The sequence below is a fragment of the Oncorhynchus nerka genome, unplaced genomic scaffold, assembly GCF_034236695.1.
Source record: "Oncorhynchus nerka isolate Pitt River unplaced genomic scaffold, Oner_Uvic_2.0 unplaced_scaffold_2502, whole genome shotgun sequence".
Classification (NCBI taxonomy): Eukaryota; Metazoa; Chordata; class Actinopteri; order Salmoniformes; family Salmonidae; genus Oncorhynchus; species Oncorhynchus nerka.
In genome coordinates this window covers 14,927-38,383 of record NW_027038796.1, presented here as the reverse complement: position 1 = coordinate 38,383, position 23,457 = coordinate 14,927, and the positions used below count along the sequence as shown (strand labels likewise).

The following is a 23,457-nucleotide window of genomic DNA, read 5'->3' as shown; positions in this document are numbered from 1 at the left end:
CCGTTAGTTCGTGTGAACAGCAGGCAAAGAGACCGCCAACAATCAGTACAGCCCTAATATACGGCACAGAAAGTAGGTTGACTCCGGAAGATCGGATCTCCGGATTGGTTCAGCTGGGTGTAGTCTGTAGTCTTCCGCCATTGGCTCAGTTGTCTGTCCGTCATCGTAGAATCCTCTTCGGGCACACAGTGTTCGGTTAAAAGGGAGATTATGTGTGTGCGCTTGTTTGGTAGTTAATGTGTAATGTGGGAGCTATCCTGTAGGGGACCCCACATGCTTTACTGTGAGTTGTAGCCATGTATTTAGCAGTAGGCTGGTCACTTGCATAAGAAATAGCAATTCTTTACACTGCTGAACAGCTGTTGGGTTCTGTATCCAGGGGACTTGAAAACATTCCATCCCATGGGAGACGTAGACGTAGTGCTCCATGGACAGAGGATGTAGTTGACATACACACTAACCTGTTGGGAGTGCCAGTGGGGGTTCCTCATGAGTTTCAGGCCTTGGGTAGGAATGATGGACTCTGGCACTTACTACCTATTATGGGTCCAGCCATAGTGGATGCTAGACAGACTGCATGGATTAATTATATCTACTATAATCAACAGCGTTTTGTGAATTACTCCCGTGATGCACTCACTGGTATGTCTGAACAGCTTGAGGCCACATCTGGGGTTTCCAGACAGAATAGACTTGCCTTGGATATGCTTCTTGCCAGTCAGGGGGGCGTCTGCAAGATGTTCGGTAAACAATGTTGCACGTATATTCCTAATAATACCAGTCCAGATGGTAGTATATCTAAGGCCCTTAATGGGCTTGATGCACTATCTGCTAAGATGAGGTCCATGGCGGGGGTGGAGGAGTCTGACTGTTCAAATGAGTTGGGAGCCTGGTTTGGTAAGTACACTGGTATGGTGGTTTCGGGATTTCTGACCCTAATTCTTGTATTATTTGTTATTGATGTGATGTGCTGCTTGCATCATACCGTGTTTTAAGAAGTCTGTTACAGATGTGGTGAAGGCTTCAGGCTCCAGTTGGAGATGCTGATACGGAAGCATGCTTTCAGGGGAGGATGGGACTGACTGAGGATGACACATGGTATGCTGTGGGTGAGGTAGTAGAATACATTTTACACCACCACAGTTCCTTGTTATACATTTTTATGATAGGTTTTCTTTCCAGTATGTTTGTTCTCCCTGTTGTGAAGGTTTAGAGTCCCTGGGTGGCAAGGAGCCCACCTGGTACAGGATAGGAGTAGCTGAGAGGACCAGATGGTTTATAATAATGCTTTGCTCTACTTTACTCTGTTTTCCATGACCAAAGTTGTATCCTATATCTTACATGTCAATAAACAATAAAGTTTTATCCTGTTTTTGATTAGTGACACCCTTGTGGGTGACAAAAGGGGGAAACAAAAGCATATATCACTTGTCCATTTTTTATTTTGATTTTTTATCTATTTTTCTTGGTTGTTTATCTTTTCTGTTTTTCTGTTTTATTAATAATACTATTAACATATTACTATGTTGGGACTGCTGAAATAAAGGATAATGAGTGACACCCTAGCGGGTGTCAAAAGGGGGACTTAAATTTCACACCATTTTCTTTTGTTCTGTTTTTGAATGAGCTGTTGTTCTCTTTTGACATGAGGGTTGTAAGTTCCTAGGTGGCTGGTAGCCAATCTAGTACACAGTGGGATCGAATGGAGGACATGAAGGTATTTTAAACTTTGTAACTGTTATATGATTCATTGCTGAATTTTTGTTCACACCCTTGGGGTTATTTTACATTATAGCCATTACCATATATATGATTGAATATTATCTGCTGTTGCCTTGTGTGGATGTATGTATGTGTTATGCAACCTAGCTGATTTGAAACATTGTTAAAAGTATCAGGGCCAGGGACTTTCTCATGCTGGAAAAATACAGAAGGGAGGGCACATTCAGAGCGTGGGGTTGCGAGAACAAGTGGTCTTTTGTTAGATAACAGGAGCCAGGTGCGAGATAACGGTATGGAGCATGAGACCCATCTTTCAGTTTTTGCAGCCATTTTTAGTGTTGTGCGGCTGCTGTTGCATTCCATGTATTCGCTCACTCACTACTAGAGTTATATCTAAGGCCATTGACCCAGCAAGCCCTTCCCAGATGTTTCCCCTTTTAGGGGATACGGAACCCGAATATGAGGAGGAGGATCCCGTTGCTTTTAATGCTTTTTGAGCTTCTCCATTCTATGTCGTGCCTCTTCTGAATTGGGAAGAGGGGGCATGTGGGCCATTCCGTATAGACTTACCTAGTTTAGGCTGTTTTCCTTTTTGGATTATGTTTTTGTTCTTGCTTGGAGTAATGTATCTGGACTATATCACATCTCTTAGGAGATGTAAAGAGAGGGAATCACAAAACTTTTCCTCCTGGGAAAAGTTTTCCTTTGTGTCTGGATCTAGTTAGGTTGTGTCACGTCTCTGAGGAGACGTGAAGAGAGGGATTTGTAAGGATAATATGAAATTCTAGCTTGATGCATGCCTGGCAATATATTAGCCTTATTAATAATGAAGCTGTTGTAACTCTCTGGCTTACTACTGAGCACTGATAACAGTATCTCGTGACAAACACTAGCTGCACTGACACTCCCGACCTTGAGTAACAGGAACGAACCAGCACACACACCAAAAGCCTCCCTTTTAGCTGAACAGTGTGAGACAGAAACCAGCGCACACACAAAATCTCCTTCCTAGCCGAACATTGTGTGACTGAGAACGACACGACGAGACCCGGAGGAACGACGGACGGCTCAACAGGACCGATCCAAGAAGAAAACACCTCAACTGTGGCCAATCAAAAGTGTAAAGAATTGCTATTTCTTATACAGGATAACTCCCACATTACACACATAATCACCCTTGCAACCGAACACTGTGCCCGAAGAAGATTCTACGATGACGGACAGACAACTGAGCCAATGGCGGAAGACTACAGACTACAACCAGCTGAACCAATCCGGAGATCCGATCTTCCTAGATTCAACCTTCTGTCTGTTCCGTATATTAGTGGTGGACTGAATATTAACTGTCTCTTTTCCTGCGGTTCCGCCTGAACTAACGGAAGAGCCGTAATTACGCTGTACTACATATTTTCACTCTGAATAAACTGTTTACTTGTCATAAAATTTACCACTTAGTCTGAATCGATCCTTGACCGGCTCACCCATCTACATATCCAATTGCTTACAGAAATGGTACGCAGAGGATGGTTAACTAACGGTCCAGTCGAACGAGCAGATTGGGTGTGAGAGAGGGGGTGAGCGCGTGGAGAGGAAGATTCGAGAAGGACGGGTGATTTGATTTTCGGGGGGTGGACAACAATTCTACTCAACTCGGGAAACTGATCTAAAGGTGCACCATAAATAAGGTAAGCAAAACCTGTTAAATCAAACTTTGCATATTGTCGTATAGTCTGCCTAAATTTTGATCAGTATTTCCGAGTAAGTATGAATTCTTGTGTAAATTTATAATTTGCTGACGAGTCGAAAAGAACAGTGTAGTGAAGATATGTAGAAACAAGCCAGCGACGGCTGGTGTGATATGAATCACTGATGAGATATCAGTCACAGTCTGATAGCTTTCAATGATGAGAGATCACTTAAAGGCCTAAAAAGTTCCAATAGGGGTCGGACATATATAAATTCAGTTCCGATAGGGGTTGGACATGCGCATCAATGCTGATAGGGGTTAGTCCGATAGGGGTCGGGAATAGAGATCAGTCAGAAACCTAACGCAGAGGGGGAGAAATTGCAATTTTGTCCCGTGTACCGGTAGAGGCTAGTCTGAGAAATTCACTGATAAGAGTCGGGAATAGAGATCAGTCAGAAACCTAACGCCGAGGGGGAGAAATTGAAATTTTGTCCCGTGTACCGGTAGAGGCGAGTCTGAGAAATTCACTGATAAGAGTCGGGAATAGAGATCAGTCAGGGGATAGTTAACTACTATTCATTAAACCTAACGCCGAGGGGAGAAATTGCAATTTTGTCCCGGGAACCGGTCGAGGCTAGACTGATAAGAGATTCGCCGATAGGGGTCGGCTTTCAGGGGTCAGAGATAACGTGTATTAATTCTGATAGGGGTTAAATTCGATAGGGATCAGTAGGGGATAGAATTGGATTCTAGAGTTGAATTCTATCCAGTAAATCCGCTTAGCTCGGTCTGATAGGGGTCGAATTAATAGAGGTCAGAGATATAACCTGTAATTGTATGTTTTGTCTTGTTTTGTCTATTTGTAACTGTTTATATTAAAATGCAAGGTGGTTGTAATTGTTTCCATTAAGATTGTTGGTGGTTAGATAGAGAGAGAGAGATACAATTATAATAAGGGATATTGGATAAATCCGGAACCTCTATATTGTATGTACCTATGACTTACATTTACATTTACATTTAAGACTTCTGTGTTAAATGTATAATTAGAAACGAAATGACTGATGTATAATTGAAATAATATCTGAATATAATATTTGAATGTTGAGATTAATTAGTCGAATAGATCCCTTGGTTGTGCGCTCCACAAACGCTATACGGACCCATGCGTTTTTCTATAACTAAAACATACAAAGGAGAGGTTCAGAGATAAGACAGAGCACGTGCAGCAGTCTCTCTTCGAGTACATAGTGGTTATTAGTCAACGTTGGGCGAAGTATATACTAACTATATTCAGATAAAAGGAGAGAATTCCGAATAAAACTACGATTAAATTCCGATTGAATTAAATAAAATTACGATTAAAGCAAATTCACAATGGCGACCCCCAATACTCCAAAGCTGAGGTTTGGAAAACAATGGAATGTGGGTTAAGAGAGACGCTGCGGGAAGCTAGAGAGAAAGAGGCAGAAAAGAACAAAAATCACGTATTTAAGAAAGAAGGGACTAAAAAGAGAGAAAGAGCAGAAATGGAACTGAAGATAGGAACTTGGGCCATTGAAGAGGCGCTAAGAGCACAACTGAATAAAAAACCTGAAATGATGGGGGTGGCCACTCCCTCACAAGGGGAAGATGAGCAGACGGACCACCACCAGGAGATGGCGCCAAATGCATTTCCCTCTGCCCCGCCAACACATGCGCCCTCAACGACCCGACCCCTTTACCCTGTCCTATCAAACTTGCCTCCACCTTATACTGACAAGGAGAAAAGGGCCGGGCCCGCGTCAACACAGGCCCCTGTGTTCCTTGTAAAAGAAGGAGTACTTAGAGGGGATACGTTGATCACAGGGGGCCACCTGGAGTGTGAAGAATTTAAGCCTGACCCACAGGATTACTCCACACCAGGGGGTGCACAAAGGTGTACACCAGGGCCATCTGACATGAATGCCCCTCGATCTATGCGAGAACAGCTCCACCCCAGTGGCCACACGAGGAATCCATTAATAGATGGAACAGGGGGCATCGGGAGCAACTTGAAGTCAGAGGGGAGGGGAACCCCCACCTCCTGCACATCCAGAGTGTACAGAGAACATAGAGGGGATCAGACCCACTATCGAAGGCCTTCTTGGAGCTGGGTGCATATACAGAACTTGGTCACCCTGGAATACCCCCATACTTCCTGTTCTGAAGGCAGGAGGAGAAACATACCGGATGGTGCAGGATTTCCGGGCTGTAAATGAAGTTACCACACCCATCGATCTCCCTGTTCCCGACCCACACATCATACTGAGCAACCTGTCACCCAAACATCGGTATTTCACCGTAGTGGACTTGGCCAATGCTTTTTTCAGCATCCCATTGGATGAGGCTTCCCAGCCACTGCTTGCCTTTACCTACGAGAATCAGCAATTTACCTATTCCGTACTTCCCCAAGGTTACACATCTTCCCCGGGAATCTTCAATTATATTCTGAAGATTCACCTGGCAGAACTAAAAATCCCAGAAGGAGTGATACTCATACAATACGTAGACGACCTGTTGTTGGGGGCTCCCACCTCAGACCTCTGTCTAGAAATGACTAAAACCCTGTTAGACTTTCTGGCAGTCAAGGGCTACAAAGTCAAGATGTCAAAAGTCCAATCATGCAGACGAACCGTTCTGTTCCTGGGAAGGGAAATCTCAAGCGAGGGGGCCGGCCTCTCAAAATCACACCGAAACTCAATCCTACATCATCCCAGGCCCATTACTGTTTCAGGAATGCTCTCTTTCCTGGGGTTGACGGGATACAGTCGTACTCACATCCCAGACTATACTGAAAGAACTGAACCTCTGAGAGAAATTGTTCGAGAAGCTGGCCCAAGAAACCTACAGGCCCCACTTACATGGACTCCTGAAGCTTCAACGGCGTTTGGGCACCTGAAGACTGACCTGTCTGTGGCTGCTGCTCTCACGGCACCAGACTACGGTAAAACATTTCACCTGGATGTTTCTGAAAAGGAAGGCTTTGCATCCGCCGTCCTTTTTCAGAAACATGAGGGGGAGAGAAGAGTACTCATGTACCACTCTTCAAAACTTGACCACATTGAAACTGGCCAGACCGCCTGCTCCAGGTACATTGCGGCGGTAGCCAAGGCGATTGAGAAGACAGCCCATCTGGTAATGTGCCACAAGATGCAAATACACACCCACCACGGGGTGGCAGCATACCTCATCAGCAAAGAATTTACCTTCAGTGCGGACAGAAAAACAAAATCCAGAACAAATGCACCCAGTCACACATCACCTTTGTGAACACCGACAAGAACATGGCAGATGCACTTACCGCAGAAGATGGCCTAGCACACTCCTGCCAAGAGAGGGCAGCACGAGAGCTCAAACTGAGACCAGACCTGGAAAATGAACCACTGACATCTCCAGACCTATGGCTGTACACAGACGGATGTTGCTACAAGGGAGACACAGGAAACGTAGCTGCCTATGCGGTCGTACAGCAGCTGCATGACAAAACACATGTCACGTTGGAATCAGGAATTATCCCCCAGCCAGCATATTCTGCATAACTTGCGGAAATTGTTGCCTTGACTCAAGCTCTAGAGAAAGCCGAAGGAAAAACTGTAAACATTTACACGGACTCGGCATACGCACACGGAGCTGTGCACATAGATGGACCACAATGGGTTAGGCGCAACTTTACCACCACAGGTAACCTACCCATCAGGCACCGAGCCCAAATGGAACGTTTGATGCATGCCGTGTCCTTACCAAAGACAGTGGCCATAATGAAATGCCGAGGCCACCAAAGACTGACCAGCAGAATCAATCAAGGAAATGATGCCGCAGACCTGGCAGCCAAGGCCGCAGGAGGATACAGCCCCCGACAGATGGTGCTCGGGATAGATCCGGCAAGGACTGAATTGACAAGCCAACACATACTAGAACTACAGGAAGAGGCGGGCCCTTACGAACATTCGGTTTGGACACAGAAGGGAGGCTCCAAGGGACCAGATGGAATATGGAGATGCCATGACGGCCGACTGGTGGCTCCGAGCTAATCTCTGTCCGGAACTGATAAGGGAAGCCCATGGACCCACTCATGAAGGGAAACCCAGAACCTTGCAGAAGGTTTCATACATATGGTGGCACCCCCACATGAAGGACATGACAGATTTATTCTGTGACGAATGCAACATATGTGGGAGCCACAATCCAAAGAAGCCCTACCAAACCCCGATGGGGGCCTACCCGGTGCCAAACGCATGTTTCCAAGACATCAGTATAGACTATACAGACATGGGAGAAGACAATGTAAAGAACGGGAAGAGATATTTGCTAGTAATGGTAGATAGATTCTCTAGATGGGTAGAAGCAATTCCAACAGCTAAGGAGGATGGGCAAACGGTCATTAAGTGGCTGCAGTCAGAACTAATACCTAGATATGGGGTCCCTAGACATATCCGAAGCGACAATGGGTCCCACTTCGCAAACAAACATCTGAGACAGGTGGAGAAGAGGTTCGGCATTATACACAAGTTTGGTTCCGTGTATAAGCCGCAGGCCCAAGGCCTTGTGGAGCGCTGCAACCAATCTCTTAAGTGTAAGATAGCCAAAGTGTGTGCTGGTACCAAACTGACATGGGTGGAGGCCCTGCCACTGGCGTTGATGGCCATGAGGTCATCACCTGGGGCAGGGACTCATCTCTCACCCCACGAAATAATGACAGGGAGAGTAATGCCAGGTCCACCAAGAGAGGGAGGTCATATGCCCCTCTTGATGTACACCAGATAGGTATGTCTGACTATGTAAGAAAATTGACGGAACTGTCCGCAGCTCTTTCCAAACAGATACACAAAGTCCATGAGGGGGAGCTGACGGGAGATCCGGAGAAACTGAGGGTAAAGGTCGGCGATTGGGTAAGGATCAAGGTCCACAAAAGAAAGTGGGCGGATCCCAGGTGGACTGGACCGTACGAAGTGAAGGAGGTTACTTCACACTCAGTCCAGGTCAAAGGTAAATCGGGCGCACCTTGGCACCACTTGACTCATTGTACACCAGCACCGACTCCTTCCAGAACTCTGACTGAAGTCAGGGTCGATTTGAGCGACCTAAATTCGATTACAACCACAGAACCCTTAGTTGGTGAGGATGTGGGAGCAACTCCCCAGCACACCAACTAACAGGTCGTCCAGAGATAGGGGCTATCCCTGGACGAGATTGGGGATATCAGGCCCCGTGTTTGTTATTTTCATTGTAGTCACAGGAGTTTCCATGGGGATTCTCCTGTGGGTATTAGAGCATCTTACACCCACATTACAAGTAGATATAGGACCCCCTAATGGGTCATCCAACCTGATCACACCCATGGCACATATAGAACTGACCAATCATTTGCATAAGAGGCATTCCACCACCCCTGACACTGATTGTAAGGCCAACGACATACGGAGCACGACCGTTTGCGTCCCCGCACACGCAACTAATATCATTAACATCCCTTGGGGGACTTTAGGGTACTCTAGGCTAAAGGGGAGGGAACAGGTGGGGGCCAGTGCACTCCGGTTCGCCGGACATGTTTGGTATATGACATTAGGGAAGGTTGGAGATTGGTCTTGGAGGAATTTGGTGGGGGAGACAGGTAATGGGTGGGAAGACTGGACAACAGACGAGGGGGCAGTGAAATGGCGGAAGCGACTGACTCTAACTAAGACAAATACGGGACTGAAACTTACTGTCAGGCCAGGGGGCCAGCCCTTAGGGTGTTATGATTTCATACTGGCCCCAGGGAATTCCGGGGTCAGTTATTGGTTGTGGCGAATTTGCGTGACTAGTAATCCTAAACCGACTTCGGTTACAGTAAGGAATGACATGACCGCACCTGTAAAAGGGTCCCCGTCATCCCCACTGTTTGGCCCGGTGGAGGCAGTATCCAGGCTTAAAAGTCCGGATGATGTAATTTTAACAGCCACAGGAGTCTCAGGTTTTTCCAATAATTGGCTATTATTGACCGAGGAAGCTGCAAATACCACCAGGCAGAGTTGTGTGGTGTGCATGGGAGCTCGTCCATTGCTCCGCATTGTCCCAGCAGTAGTGACTCTAGCATGTCTAATCCCTCTTATGACTACAGATAACCCCAGGGATAATTGTACTGCCTGGGATGAGGTCTATCCGGTTACTAAATTCACCACTAGGAACCCAGTGTTTTCCAACCAGGTTGCAAGGGCAAATTTTACTTGTGTCAATATGACGGGAAGAGGAACCGAGGTGGGAGGGATTCCTGCGGATTGGTGTCTGGATACAATTAGTATTAAGGGGAGCCTCAGGCCAATATCCAGAGCAGATGTGTGGTGGTGGTGTGGTAGTACGGTCCTGTTTGATAAGTTACCCTCCAACAGTACTGGACGCTGTGCACTTGTTACTCTCTTGTTGCCTGTTTCTATCTACCCTATAGGAGCCGAGGACCTTGTTCTGCGGATCCAGGGAGTGAATCCCGGATATAGGGGGCGTTTCAGGAGAGCCACCACCCCATCTAGTGGAGACCCCTCCTACATAGACGCTATCGGAGTCCCTAGGGGAGTGCCTGATGAGTATAAGTTAATAGATCAGGTAGCAGCAGGGTTTGAATCATCCATCTGTTGGTGGTGCACAATTAACAAGAATGTAGATTGTATTAACTATATTCATTACAACGTCCAAAGACTAGGCAACTGGACTCAGCAGGGTTTTGAAGCAGTACATGGTCAACTGGCTGCAACCAGCCTGATGGCTTTCCAAAATCGTATTGCCATTGATATGTTACTCTCTGAGAAGGGCGGAGTTTGCTCTATGTTTGGTGACCAGTGTTGTACTTTCATCCCTAATAACACAGCCTCGGATGATAGCTTGACGGTCGCCCTGGAAGGTCTGCGGATGCTTAATAGTAAAATGAAATCTCATTCTGGGATAGATACCTCGATGTGGGACTCCTGGATGAGTGCGTTTGGTAAATATAAAACCCTGGTGTCCTCCATTTTGGTATCCATTTCGGTGTTCGCAGCCATTTTAGTTCTCTGTGGATGCTGTTGCATTCCATGTATCCGTTCCCTTACCACTAGGGTTATCTCTAGAGCTATTGACCCTTCCTCCCCTTCCCAGATGTTTCCCCTGCTGGATAAAGACCTACTTGAATTCAAGGATGAGGAGGAGAGTGCCTATTAGGTTTACATTATATCTGCTGTTGCCTTATGGGGATGTATGCATGTGTTATGCAAGTGGATCATTCCGCCTGACTTGCCTGGTTTAAGTCACATCTCTTTGGAGATGTGAAGGGAGGGAATCACAACTTTTTCCTGCGGGAAAAAGTTGGCTTATGTAGACAAGCATTTTTACTTTTATTTTGAGCTGTTGTTCTCTGCTATGTTAAATGAGGGTTGTAAGTTCCTAGGTGGCTGGTAGCCAACTTAGTACATAGTGGGATTGAATGGAGAACATGATGGTAATACATATATATCTATTTCTGTTTAATATCGTGCCTTATTTCATAGTCCCTTATGGGAGAAGTTTCTCTTTGTGGCTGGATCCAGTTATGTTGTGTCACGTCTCTGGTGAGACGTGAAGAGAGGGTTTTGTAAAGAATTGCTATTTCTTATACAGGATAACTCCCACATTACACACATAATCACCCTTGCAACCGAACACTGTGCCCGAAGAAGATTCTACGATGACGGACAGACAACTGAGCCAATGGCGGAAGACTACAGACTACAACCAGCTGTACCAATCCGGAGATCCGATCTTCCTAGAGTCAACCTTCTGTCTGTTCCGTATATTAGTGGTGGACTGAATATTAACGGTCTCTTTTCCTGCTGTTCCGCCTGAACTAACGGAAGAGCCGTAATTACGCTGTACTACATATTTTCACTCTGAATAAACTGTTTACTTGTCATAAAATTTACCACTTAGTCTGAATCGATCCTTGACCGGCTCACCCATCTACATATCCAATTGCTAACAAAAGCCAGGGACTTTCAGACTCAACCCACTTTTTTGTACTGTACATAACATGCTTACAATCTGTTATCGGGGCTCTTTCGGATGGTTCTTTAGTGAGGCCAAATGAATGAGCCCGTATACGTTGTACCAGATATCTTTACTCTGAATAAACTGTCGCTTGTCATATAATTGACCACCTTGTCCGAATCGATCCTTGACCGACTCGCCCTATCTACATATCCCATCGTCAACACTGGTCACGATAACAACACCCACCCGTAGCACGCGCTCCAGCAGGTATATCTCACTGGTCATCCCCAAAGCCAACACCTCCTTTGGTCGCCTTTCCTTCCAGTTCTCTGCTGACAATGACTGGAACGAATTGCAAAAATCGCTGAAGATGGAGACATATTCCCTCACTAACTTTCAGTGTTGCCAACTTAGCGACTTAGTCGCTGTATTTAGCAAGTATGAATACTTGCAGACATTTTCATTTTACTCACTTTTTGTCTCTTCCACAATGTTATTCCTCACTCCTACAGTGTCCATCACAATTACATGCACAATTATGCAAATTAGGTGATGACATCATTTAGCAACTTCTAGCGACTTTTAGGACAGCCAATAGCTACTTTCCTTACTGAGGTGTTGGCAACACTGCTAACTTTAAACATCGGCTATCTGAGCAGCTAACTGATCGCTGCAGCTGTACAAAGCCCATCTGTAAATAGCCCACCCAATCTACCTACCTAATCCCCATATTGTTTTAATTTACTTTCTGCTCTTTGCACACCAGTATTTCTACTTGCACATCATCATCTGCTCATCTATCACTCCAGTGTTAATTTGCTAAATTGTAAATACTTCGCTACTATGGCCTATTTATTGCCTTACCTCCATTTGCACGCACTGTATATAGACTTTCTTTTTTTCTTCTATTGTGTTATTGACTGTACGCTTGTTTATTCCATCTGTAACTCTGTGTTGTTGTTTGTGTTGCGCTGCTTTGCTTTATCTTGGCCAGGTCGCAGTTGAATATGAAAACTTGTTCTCAACTGGCTTACCTGGTTAATTATAGGTGAAATTTAAAAAAATAAGAAACTATTTTTTCATTCACAGAAAGGGGATGTAGCTCAGTGGTAGAGCGCATGCTTTGCATGTATGAGGTCCTGGGTTCAATCCCCAGCTTCTCCCTAACATTTTTTGCAATGACCCATCTCCTTCTTTCCAGAATGTTGAAATTCTCAGCAGGAAACAGAGATGTGATGAATAATTTGCGCTTGTAATCTGAAGAACATGTGTTCAATCCCTGTTCGTACATTTATGGAACAGAAGTGGCATGGTTGCCAACTTCAATTGCATCATTTTCAAAAACTGAAGTTCATGGGTTAGATGACTGTCCATACTTGCTTGTATTTAGAATTGCTGCTATCATTTCATTGTAGTTTCAATGGAGTGGTGTATATAAAAAGTACATTGTATTAATATCGCATTTTATCTGCAAATAAAATGGTATTGAAGCTCAGAGGGGGAGTGCATGCTATTTATGTATGAGGTCCTTGGTTCAATCCCAAGGTTCTCCACTGAGTTTATTTGTGTGCCAAGTTCACATTACACAACTCCTACTTTCCAGAATGTTGAAATTCTCAGCAGGAAACAGAGATGTTATTTGTGTGCCAAATTCACATTACACAACTCCTACTTTCCAGAATGTTGAAATTCTCAGCAGGAAACAGAGATGTTATTTGTGTGCCAAATTCACATTACACAACTACTACTTTCCAGAATGTTGATAAGACCTACCTCTTTTCGAGTTGTCCTGATTCACACATTGTCCACTACAGGGGCCGCCAGAGGGACTACTGGCATCACAGATGACCACATCACAATGGACAAAGACCTAGGAATCAAATATTTGATGGTGTCATAAAAAGGTATGATTGCCACTCACACAAAATTAACCAATAAAGATTGTTGGGGTAACTTTGTTACCTGGCCACTCGGCTCAACCGCATCCTCGGCGAAGGAAAACATATAGGCCTCAAAGCGTTTGACGTGAGGGGGGAAGTGGACCCTGGCATCAGCTACTACCGGGTGGAAGACGACACGGTATGGATCCTCGGGGTTCTCACAGCTGCCAGTGTAGAGAGAGGGACTAAGTTAAGAACAAGAAAACGCTGCAAACCCCAACCGCCTTGTGTACGAAGTCTTGTGGTGGTGTCATGACTGTCCTGTGAGGATCAGATCAATTTACAGCAGAAGTGGGTTCTTTCTCCCCCTCCAGTATAACTAAAGGAATGTTTTTGCTAACAGGCCTTTCCCAACAAAAATAACCTTTGTCTTGAAAAAACATATTTCATATACAATGTAAAGCCTCGAGACTTCCTACCTGTAGAGTGAGGACGTTTCTAGTAAAAATGAAAACCAATATGAAATTTTTCTATAGGTAATCTCTGACCAGTCTTATGTTAGAAATATTGTTCCAGTATTCACTTTGAACGTGTTAGAGAAACTCCCCTAGAAAATGTGCATAGTAAGTAGCCATGCCACGAGGGACAGAGAGTTGGTCAGTTGACAGAAGCGTCCCCGGCGGCCAGAGTGCATAAAAGGAATGGTAACAGAAATTAACATTAACCAGAAAACCGTGAGGCGCAAGCTACACGTTTGGAACTTTCCTAAACTCACAAGTACCTAGAAAAATGACCTTAAGTGAGATCATTCTGCTACTATATCCAAACCATCCTACTCATCACCCACTGAGGAATCAGCGACAGGGTTGATTAGCCCATCTTCCAGAACGAGTGAAAGGAAAACCCATCCTGTAGTTCTGTTCAAGACTGGAGCCACGGACAACCAACGACATTGTGATCTCATGTAGCCAATCAGAGAGAAGACCAACCACCTACCTTTCCACGTCGGGCATCCCGCATAAATACATTCATGCTTTTACTCCAAGCATCTTTGGGAGGTTTATCCTTTAGTAAGTAATGTCTTTCTTTTTCATCTGACATTGTGACATCAGTGTTACATGAGAGTTTCTTGTCATTGTTACATGACAGTTTCTTGTCATTGTTTACATGACAGTAGGTTGTCGTAAGACAAGGCTGCATGAAGTGTGAACTGGAGTTTTCTTGGATCCATAAAACAATGTGCTTTTGGAGAATGTGGGCATCGATCCCACTACCTCACGCGTGTAAAGCATTTGAGCTAATTCCCCAGCCGTTTGGAATTTCCGCAAGAAGCAACCAAGAGGGTCCAGTCTTGTCAGGCTATGCTGTTGGTGGACTTGTTTGTTGACATGCCAGCACTTGCAGAGGCTCGGTGCATTTCAACAATTGAGCAAAACAGCAAATGGCTGGTTAGCTCAGTTGGTTAGAGTGTGGTGCTAATAACGCCAAGGTCATGGGTTCGATCCCCGTACTGGCTATGATGTTTTGAGTGTCAAAATTGTGAGTCACATGCATGTGAATTGTCAAGGGTGCCACAGAAGAAGATGAGTGATTTTCCGAAATAGCTCAGTTGGGAGAGCGTTAGACTGAAGATCTAAAGGTCCATGGTTCGATCCCGGGTTTCGGCATCTGTATTTGTTCTTTCTTTATGCTCTTGCTTCAAGGAAACTTTCCACAGCTTTGTTTGTGGGCCTCAATGGTGTGTGCTACGCTGCTCCTCTGAAAGTAAGTAATGTCTTGCTTTTTCATCTGACATTTTGACATCAGTGTTACATTAAAGTTGCTTGTCATTGCTACATGACAGTAGGTTGTCGTAAGACAAGGCTGCATGAAGTGTGAACTGCAGCTTTCTTGGATCCACAAAAAAATGTGTTTTTGGGGAATGCGGGCATCGATCCCACTACCTATAGCATGCTAAGCAAACACAATACCAATTGATCAAATTCCCCAGCTGTTTGGAATTGCCACAAGGAGCAACCAAGAGTGTCCAGTCTTGTCAGGCTATGCTGTTGGTGGACTTGTTAGTTTGCGCTCCAGCACTTGCAGAGGCTCGGTGCATCTCAACAATTGTGCTCTGTAGCCAGCGGCCGGTTAGCTCAGTTGGTTAGAGTGTGTGATACGCTGCTCTCTGAAAGTTAGTAATGTCTTTCTTTTCATCTGACATTGTGACATCAGTGTTACATGAGAGTTTCTTGTCATTTACATTACATTTAAGTCATTTAGCAGACGCTCTTATCCAGAGCGACTTACAAATTGGTGCATTCACCTTATGACATCCAGTGGAACAGTAGTGCATCTAAATCTTTTAAGGGGGGGTGAGAGGGATTACTTTATCCTATCCTAGGTATTCCTTAAAGAGGTGGGGTTTCAGGTGTCTCCGGAAGGTGGTGATTGACTCCGCTGTCCTGGCGTCGTGAGGGAGTTTGTTCCACCATTGGGGGCCAGAGCAGCGAACAGTTTTGACTGGGCTGAGCGGGAACTGTACTTCCTCAGTGGTAGGGAGGCGAGCAGGCCAGAGGTGGATGAACGCAGTGCCCTTGTTTGGGTGTAGGGCCTGATCAGAGCCTGGAGGTACTGAGGTGCCGTTCCCCTCACAGCTCCGTAGGCAAGCACCATGGTCTTGTAGCGGATGCGAGCTTCAACTGGAAGCCAGTGGAGAGAGCGGAGGAGCGGGGTGACGTGAGAGAACTTGGGAAGGTTGAACACCAGACGGGCTGCGGCGTTCTGGATGAGTTGTAGGGGTTTAATGGCACAGGCAGGAGCCCAGCCAACAGCGAGTTGCAGTAATCCAGACGGGAGATGACAAGTGCCTGGATTAGGACCTGCGCCGCTTCCTGTGTGAGGCAGGGTCGTACTCTGCGGATGTTGTAGAGCATGAACCTACAGGAACGGGCCACCGCCTTGATGTTAGTTGAGAACGACAGGGTGTTGTCCAGGATCACGCCAAGGTTCTTAGCGCTCTGGGAGGAGGACACAATGGAGTTGTCAACCGTGATGGCGAGATCATGGAACGGGCAGTCCTTCCCGGGAGGAAGAGCAGCTCCGTCTTGCCGAGGTTCAGCTTGAGGTGGTGATCCGTCATCCACACTGATATGTCTGCCAGACATGCAGAGATGCGATTCGCCACCTGGTCATCAGAAGGGGGAAAGGAGAAGATTAATTGTGTGTCGTCTGCATAGCAATGGTAGGAGAGACCATGTGAGGTTATGACAGAGCCAAGTGACTTGGTGTATAGCGAGAATAGGAGAGGGCCTAGAACAGAGCCCTGGGGGACACCAGTGGTGAGAGCACGTGGTGTGGAGATCGATTCTCGCCACGCCACCTGGTAGGAGCGACCTGTCAGGTAGGACGCAATCCAAGCGTGGGCCGCGCCGGAGATGCCCAACTCGGAGAGGGTGGAGAGGAGGATCTGATGGTTCACAGTATCGAAGGCAGCCGATAGGTCTAGAAGGATGAGAGCAGAGGAGAGAGAGTTAGCTTTAGCAGTGCGGAGCGCCTCCGTGATACAGAGAAGAGCAGTCTCAGTTGAATGACTAGTTTTTAAACCTGACTGATTTGGATCAAGAAGGTCATTCTGAGAGAGATAGCGGGAGAGCTGGCCAAGGACGGCACGTTCAAGAGTTTTGGAGAGAAAAGAAAGAAGGGATACTGGTCTGTAGTTGTTGACATCGGAGGGATCGAGTGTAGGTTTTTTCAGAAGGGGTGCAACTCTCGCTCTCTTGAAGACGGAAGGGACCTAGCCAGCGGTCAGGGATGAGTTGATGAGCGAGGTGAGGTAAGGGAGAAGGTCTCCGGAAATGGTCTGGAGAAGAGAGGAGGGGATAGGGTCAAGCGGGCAGGTTGTTGGGCGGCCGGCCGTCACAAGACGCAAGATTTCATCTGGAGAGAGAGGGGAGAAAGAGGTCAGAGCACAGGGTAGGGCAGTGTGAGCAGAACCAGCGGTGTCGTTTGACTTAGCAAACGAGGATCGGATGTCGTCGACCTTCTTTTCAAAATGGTTGACGAAGTCATCTGCAGAGAGGGAGGAGGGGGGAGGATTCAGGAGGGAGGAGAAGGTTGCAAAGAGCTTCCTAGGGTTAGAGGCAGATGCTTGGAATTTAGAGTGGTAGAAAGTGGCTTTAGCAGCAGAGAGAGAAGAGGAAAATGTAGAGAGGAGGGAGTGAAAGGATGTCAGGTCCGCAGGGAGGCGAGTTTTCCTCCATTTCCTTCGGCTGCCCGGAGCCCTGTTCTGTGAGCTCGCAATGAGTCGTCGAGCCACGGAGCGGGAGGGGAGGACCGAGCCGGCCTGGAGGATAGGGGACATAGAGAGTCAAAGGATGCAGAAAGGGAGGAGAGGAGGGTTGAGGAGGCAGAATCAGGAGATAGGTTGGAGAAGGTTTGAGCAGAGGGAAGAGATGATAGGATGGAAGAGGAGAGAGTAGCGGGGGAGAGAGAGCGAAGGTTGGGACGGCGCGATACCATCCGAGTAGGGGCAGTGTGGGAAGTGTTGGATGAAGTGTTACATGACAGTTTCTTGTCATTGTTTACATGACAGTAGGTTGTCGTAAGACAAGGCTGCATGAAGTGTGAACTGGAGTTTTCTTGGATCCATAAAACAATGTGCTTTTGGAGAATGTGGGCATCGATCCCACTACCTCAAGCGTGTAAAGCATTTGAGCTAATTCCCAGCCGTTTGGAATATCCGCAAGAAGCAACCAAGAGGGTCCAGTCTTGTCAGGCTATGCTGTTGGTGGACTTGTTTGTTGACATGCCAGCACTTGCAGAGGCTCGGTGCATTTCTACAATTGAGCAAAATAGCAAATGGCTGGTTAGCTCAGTTGGTTAGAGTGTGGTGCTAATAATGCCAAGGTCATGGGTTCGATCCCCTTACTAGCTATTATGTACTTTTTGAGTGCCAAAATTATGATTCACATGCATGTGAATTGTCAAGGGTGCCACAGAATTATGTTGAGTGAATTATGTTGAGTTTTCTTGGATCCATAAAACAATGTGCTTCATCTGAAGGCCGGTGTGGTCGTAAGCGAGAATGTATCTCTTGGTGCACTATATAAAGTCAAAGTGAGTCTGATTAACAGCTGTTGCATTTTCACGATACTCTTTACGATACTTCTCCTTTTTAAAAGAAATGTATTTGGATGGTTCTGGCCGCTTTTGAAAAGTAACTCTAAGCTATAATGCACGCAGAGTTTTCTGCCAACCCGTGAGCCAGGGTGGTCAAACCAGCTGAGGCTTCAGGCACTGATTCGTCCGGAGCTGTGTTATTCGGGATGAAAGTACAACACATGTTCCCGAAGATCACACATACTCCTCCCTTTTCAGCCAATAACATATCCAATGCAATTCTATTCTGCCAAGCCATCAGGCTGGTTGCATCAGTCTGTTCTGCCAACCCTTTAATCGCATCTCTGGAATAATTGATAAAGCGCTGTTGATTATAATAAATATAATTAATCCATAATAAATGGTTCTAATCAATAATGTATTCATAATTAATCATTTCAACCATAATTTCCTCTATCACTACACTACAGAAACCTGATGAGTGGAATACTAAGGGTGTGGCTGACTTTGGCTGGGTGGGGCATTTATCGCTCTCAGAACCTATTGAAAATCTGAAATTACTTAGTCCATTAATTAAGCAATAACGCTTGAGAAGCCGGGAATTATGAGGTATTATGAGCCGGGAATTATGAGTTATTATGAGGTTTTATTAATAAAAAACTATATGTTATCGCTTTGTCATTATGGGGTATTGTGTGTAGATAGATTTTATTTTATGTCATCCATTTTAGTATAAGTCTGTAACGTAACAAAATGTGGAAAAAGTAAGGGGCCTGAAAACTTTCCGAATGCACTGTACCTATGCAGGCTAGCTTCTTTTCCTTTGCTAGCCAGCCAACTAAATATATCACACAATCACATCAAGCAGCTGAAATGACAGAAAACGATCTACATTTTTGTTTGTTTTACCTTGGATTATATTGCCATTTCTTTGGATATATCAATTACAATGACACTGATAAATGAATTTGCCTGGCTCAGAGAAGCTGTCAGTCTGTTCACATTCATACAGATCGCACGGTGGAGGTCCCCAAAAAAACGGCAACATTGATCCACAGGTCGGAGAGGTAGACAGCAAGGTTTAGATAAACCACAACTGTTTCAAACCAAATGCTAGCCTCTGGGCATTGGGAAATATTGAATATGACCTTTCGCGTGTGAGGCGAACGTGATAACCACTACGCTACTGAAACTACAATACAAAAAGAGGAAGTCGTGGAAAATATTAGGAATGCCCACAAGTCTACCTCACATAATATCCCAAATTGAGTACCACAGAAAGAGCCATAATACCCATTAAAAACTAGCGGTCAAACAGGAAAATAGTTCCAATCATTTTTCCACCCTTCATGTTCCCCACAGGGGATTTTAAAAACACTTAAAATAAGGGCTGTGTTTCTTGTCGGCTTACCCTGGAGTGGTAAACTATTTGAATCATTATGCACCTCAGACCACAGGTAGCAGGAATGTATTCAGAGCGCCCAAGCTAGTCACACATGCAGAGTGCGTTACGCGACTAAAAAAGGGCAAGTCTGAGTAACAAATACTGAGAAGTGCGAAGGAAAAGCATGACTTCTGAAATTGGGACCGAGCCCTAAGTGAATAGGCTTACTGTCCAATTTGTTCAAATGTGTTTCCGCCCGGTTTCGAACCGGAGACCTTTCGCGTGTGAGGAGAACGTGATAACCGCTACACTACAGAAACATGATGAGTAGAAAACTAAGGGTGTGGCTGACTTTGGCTGGGTGGGGCATTTAGCTCAGAACCTATTGAAAATCAGAAATTACTTAGTCCATTAATTAAGCAATAAGGCTCGAGAAGCCGGGAATTATGAGGTATTTTTAAAATATTTGTTTTATTAATAAAAACTATATGTTATCGCTTTGTCATTATGGGGTATTGTGTGTAGATAGATTTTATTTTATTTCATCCATTTTAGTATAAGGCTGTAACGTAACAAAATGTGGAAAAAAGTAAGGGGTCTGAAAACTTTCCGAATGGACTGTACCTATGCAGGCTAGCTTCTTTTCCTTTGCTAGCCAGCCAACTAAATCTACCACACAATCACATCAAGCAGCTGAAATGACAGAAAACGATCTACATTTTTGTTTGTTTTACCTTGGATTATATTGCCATTTCTTTGGATATATCAATTACAATGACCCTGATAAATGAATTTGCCTGGCTCAGAGAAGCTGTCAGTCTGTTCACATTCATACAGATCGCACGGTGGAGGTCCCCAAAAAAACGGCAACATTGATCCACAGGTCGGAGAGGTAGACAGCAAGGTTTAGATAAACCACAACTGTTTCAAACCAAATGCTAGCCTCTGGGCATTAGGAAATATTGACTATGACCTTTCGCGTGTGAGGCGAACGTGATAACCACTACACTACTGAAACTACAATACAAAAAGAGGAAGTCGTGGAAAATATTAGGAATGCCCACAAGTCTACCTCACATAATATCCCAAAGTGAGTACCACAGAAAGAGCCATAATACCCATTAAAAACTAGCGGTCAAACAGGAAAATAGTTCCAATCATTTTTCCACCCTTCATGTTCCCCACAGGGGATTTTAAAAACACTTAAAATAAGGGCTGTGTTTCTTGTCGGCTTACCCTGGAGTGGTAAACTATTTGAATCATTATGGACCTCAGACCACACGTAGCAGGAATATATTCAGAGCGCCCAAGCTAGCCACACATGCAGAGTGCGTTACGCAACAAAAAAGGTAAGTCTGAATACCAAATACTGAGAAGTGCGAAGGAAAAGCATGAATTCCAAAATTGGGACCGAGCCCTAAGTGAATAGGCTTACTGTCCAATTTGTTAAAAAGTGTTTCCACCCGGTCTCGAACCGGGGTCCTTTCGCGTGTTAGGCGAACATGATAACCACTACACTACAGAAACCTGATGAATAGAAAACTAAGGGTGTGGCTGACTTTGGCTGGGTGGGGCATTTATCGCTCTCAGAACCTATTGAAAATCAGAAATTACTTAGTCCATTAATTAAGCAATAAGGCTCGAGAAGCCGGGAATTATGAGGTATTTTTAAAATATTTGTTTTATTAATAAAAACTATATGTTATCGCTTTGTCATTATGGGGTATTGTGTGTAGATAGATTTTATTTTATTTCATCCATTTTAGTATAAGTCTGTAACGTAACAAAATGTGGAAAGAGTAAGGGGCCTGAAAACTTTCCGAATGCACTGTACCTATGCAGGCTAGCTTCTTTTCCTTTGCTAGCCAGCCAACTAAATCTATCACACAATCACATCAAGCAGCTGAAATGACAGAAAACGATCTACATTTGTGTTTGTTTTACCTTGGATTATATTGCCATTTCTTTGGATATATCCATTACAATGACCCTGATAAATGAATTTGCCTGGCTCAGAGAAGCTGTCGGTCTGTTCACATTCATACAGATCGCACGGTGGAGGTCCCCAAAAAAACGGCAACATTGATCCACAGGTCGGAGAGGTAGACAGCAAGGTTTAGATAAACCACAACTGTTTCAAACCAAATGCTAGCCTCTGGGCATTGGGAAATATTGACTATGACCTTTCGCGTGTGAGGCGAACGTGATAACCACTACACTACTGAAACTACAACACAAAAAGAGGAAGTCGTGGAAAATATTAGGAATGCCCACAAGTCTACCTCACATAATATCCCAAAGTGAGTACCACAGAAAGAGCCATAATACCCATTAAAAACTAGCGGTCATACAGGAAAATGGTTCCAATCATTTTTCCACCCTTCATGTTCCCCACAGGGGATTTTAAAAACACTTAAAATAAGGGCTGTTTCTTGTCGGCTTACCCTGGCATGATAAACTATTTGAATCATTATGGACCTCAGACCACACGTAGCAGGAATATATTCAGAGCTCCCAAGCTAGCCACACATGCAGAGTGCATTACGCGACTGAAAAAGGTAAGTCTGAATACCAAATACTGAGAAGTGCGAAGGAAAAGCATGAATTCCGAAATTGGAACTGAGCCCTAAGTGAATAGGCTTACTGTCCAATTTGTTAAAAATTGTTTCCGCCCGGTCTCGAAACAGGGACCTTTCGCGTGTTAGGCGAACGTGATAACCACTACACTACAGAAACCTGATGAGTGGAATACTAAGGGTGTCGCTGACTTTGGCTGGGTGGGACATTTATCGCTCTAAGAACCTATTGAAAATCAGAAATTACTTAGTCCATTAATTAAGCAATAAGGCTTGAGAAGCCGGGAATTATGAGGTATTTTAAAAGATTTGTTTTATTAATAAAAACTATATGTTATCGCTTTGTCATTATGGGGTATTGTGTGTAGATAGATTTTATTTTATTTTATCCATTTTAGTATAAGTCTGTAACGTAACAAAATGTGGAAAAAGTAAGGGGCCTGAAAACTTTCCGAATGCACTGTACCTATGCAGGCTAGCTTCTTTTCCTTTGCTAGCCAGCCAACTAAATCTATCAAACAATCACATCAAGCAGCTGAAATGACCGAAAACGATCTACATTTGTGTTTGTTTAACTAGTTGCTCCTACCCTCTACTTTTTTGAACATTTTGTTAAAAATCGCGCAACATTTCAGCGCCCTGCTACTCATGCCAGGAATATAGTACGTTCATATGGTTAGAATGTGTGTATAGGATTCCCTCGGACGTTTTTAAAACTGGTTAAATCTCGACTGTGGCTATTACATAACGTGCGTTACATCGGAAAGCGCAGGAAAACCTGATCACAGAAAATGGAAATAAATATCCTTGCGCCACTTCCAGCAATTGTTAACAGTGAGCCGAATTAGATAAGACCGAGCATTCAACTCCCACAGCATCCCCATGTAGTCGAGTATCTTGTGAATTTAATCCTCTTTGATTCTTGGTTGAACCGAAAGAGGGGCACGACGTACCTCCGGTCTCCGCCCAGATCATTCCGGAAGAGCTCTCTCCTGAAATTTTTTCCAAGACGACAGCTAATGATATGTACATCGCCTACGGATGATTTTTATCGCTTATTAACGTTTACTAATACCTAAAGTAGCATTACAAACGTATTTCGAAGTGTTTTGT

The 23,457-nt window shown here is 44.8% G+C and overlaps 7 non-coding genes across 7 annotated transcripts; 4 read left to right on the top strand and 3 right to left on the bottom strand.

The window, feature by feature from the left end:
* Positions 1 to 12,496: 12,496 nt before the first annotated feature.
* trnaa-ugc (transfer RNA alanine (anticodon UGC)) lies at positions 12,497 to 12,568 on the top strand. Its single transcript has one exon. It is a non-coding gene; the product is annotated as a tRNA-Ala (tRNA).
* A 2,159-nt stretch (positions 12,569 to 14,727) lies between these two features.
* On the top strand, positions 14,728 to 14,801 carry trnai-aau (transfer RNA isoleucine (anticodon AAU)). Its single transcript has one exon. It is a non-coding gene; the product is annotated as a tRNA-Ile (tRNA).
* Positions 14,802 to 14,878: 77 nt separating this feature from the next.
* On the top strand, positions 14,879 to 14,951 carry trnaf-gaa (transfer RNA phenylalanine (anticodon GAA)). Its single transcript has one exon. It is a non-coding gene; the product is annotated as a tRNA-Phe (tRNA).
* A 3,174-nt stretch (positions 14,952 to 18,125) lies between these two features.
* trnai-aau (transfer RNA isoleucine (anticodon AAU)) lies at positions 18,126 to 18,199 on the top strand. The gene has a single exon. It is a non-coding gene; the product is annotated as a tRNA-Ile (tRNA).
* A 1,816-nt stretch (positions 18,200 to 20,015) lies between these two features.
* Positions 20,016 to 20,088, bottom strand: trnav-cac (transfer RNA valine (anticodon CAC)). Its single transcript has one exon. It is a non-coding gene; the product is annotated as a tRNA-Val (tRNA).
* A 1,134-nt stretch (positions 20,089 to 21,222) lies between these two features.
* trnav-aac (transfer RNA valine (anticodon AAC)) lies at positions 21,223 to 21,295 on the bottom strand. Its single transcript has one exon. It is a non-coding gene; the product is annotated as a tRNA-Val (tRNA).
* Positions 21,296 to 22,431: 1,136 nt separating this feature from the next.
* Positions 22,432 to 22,504, bottom strand: trnav-aac (transfer RNA valine (anticodon AAC)). Its single transcript has one exon. It is a non-coding gene; the product is annotated as a tRNA-Val (tRNA).
* Between the last annotated feature and the right edge of the window lie 953 nt (positions 22,505 to 23,457).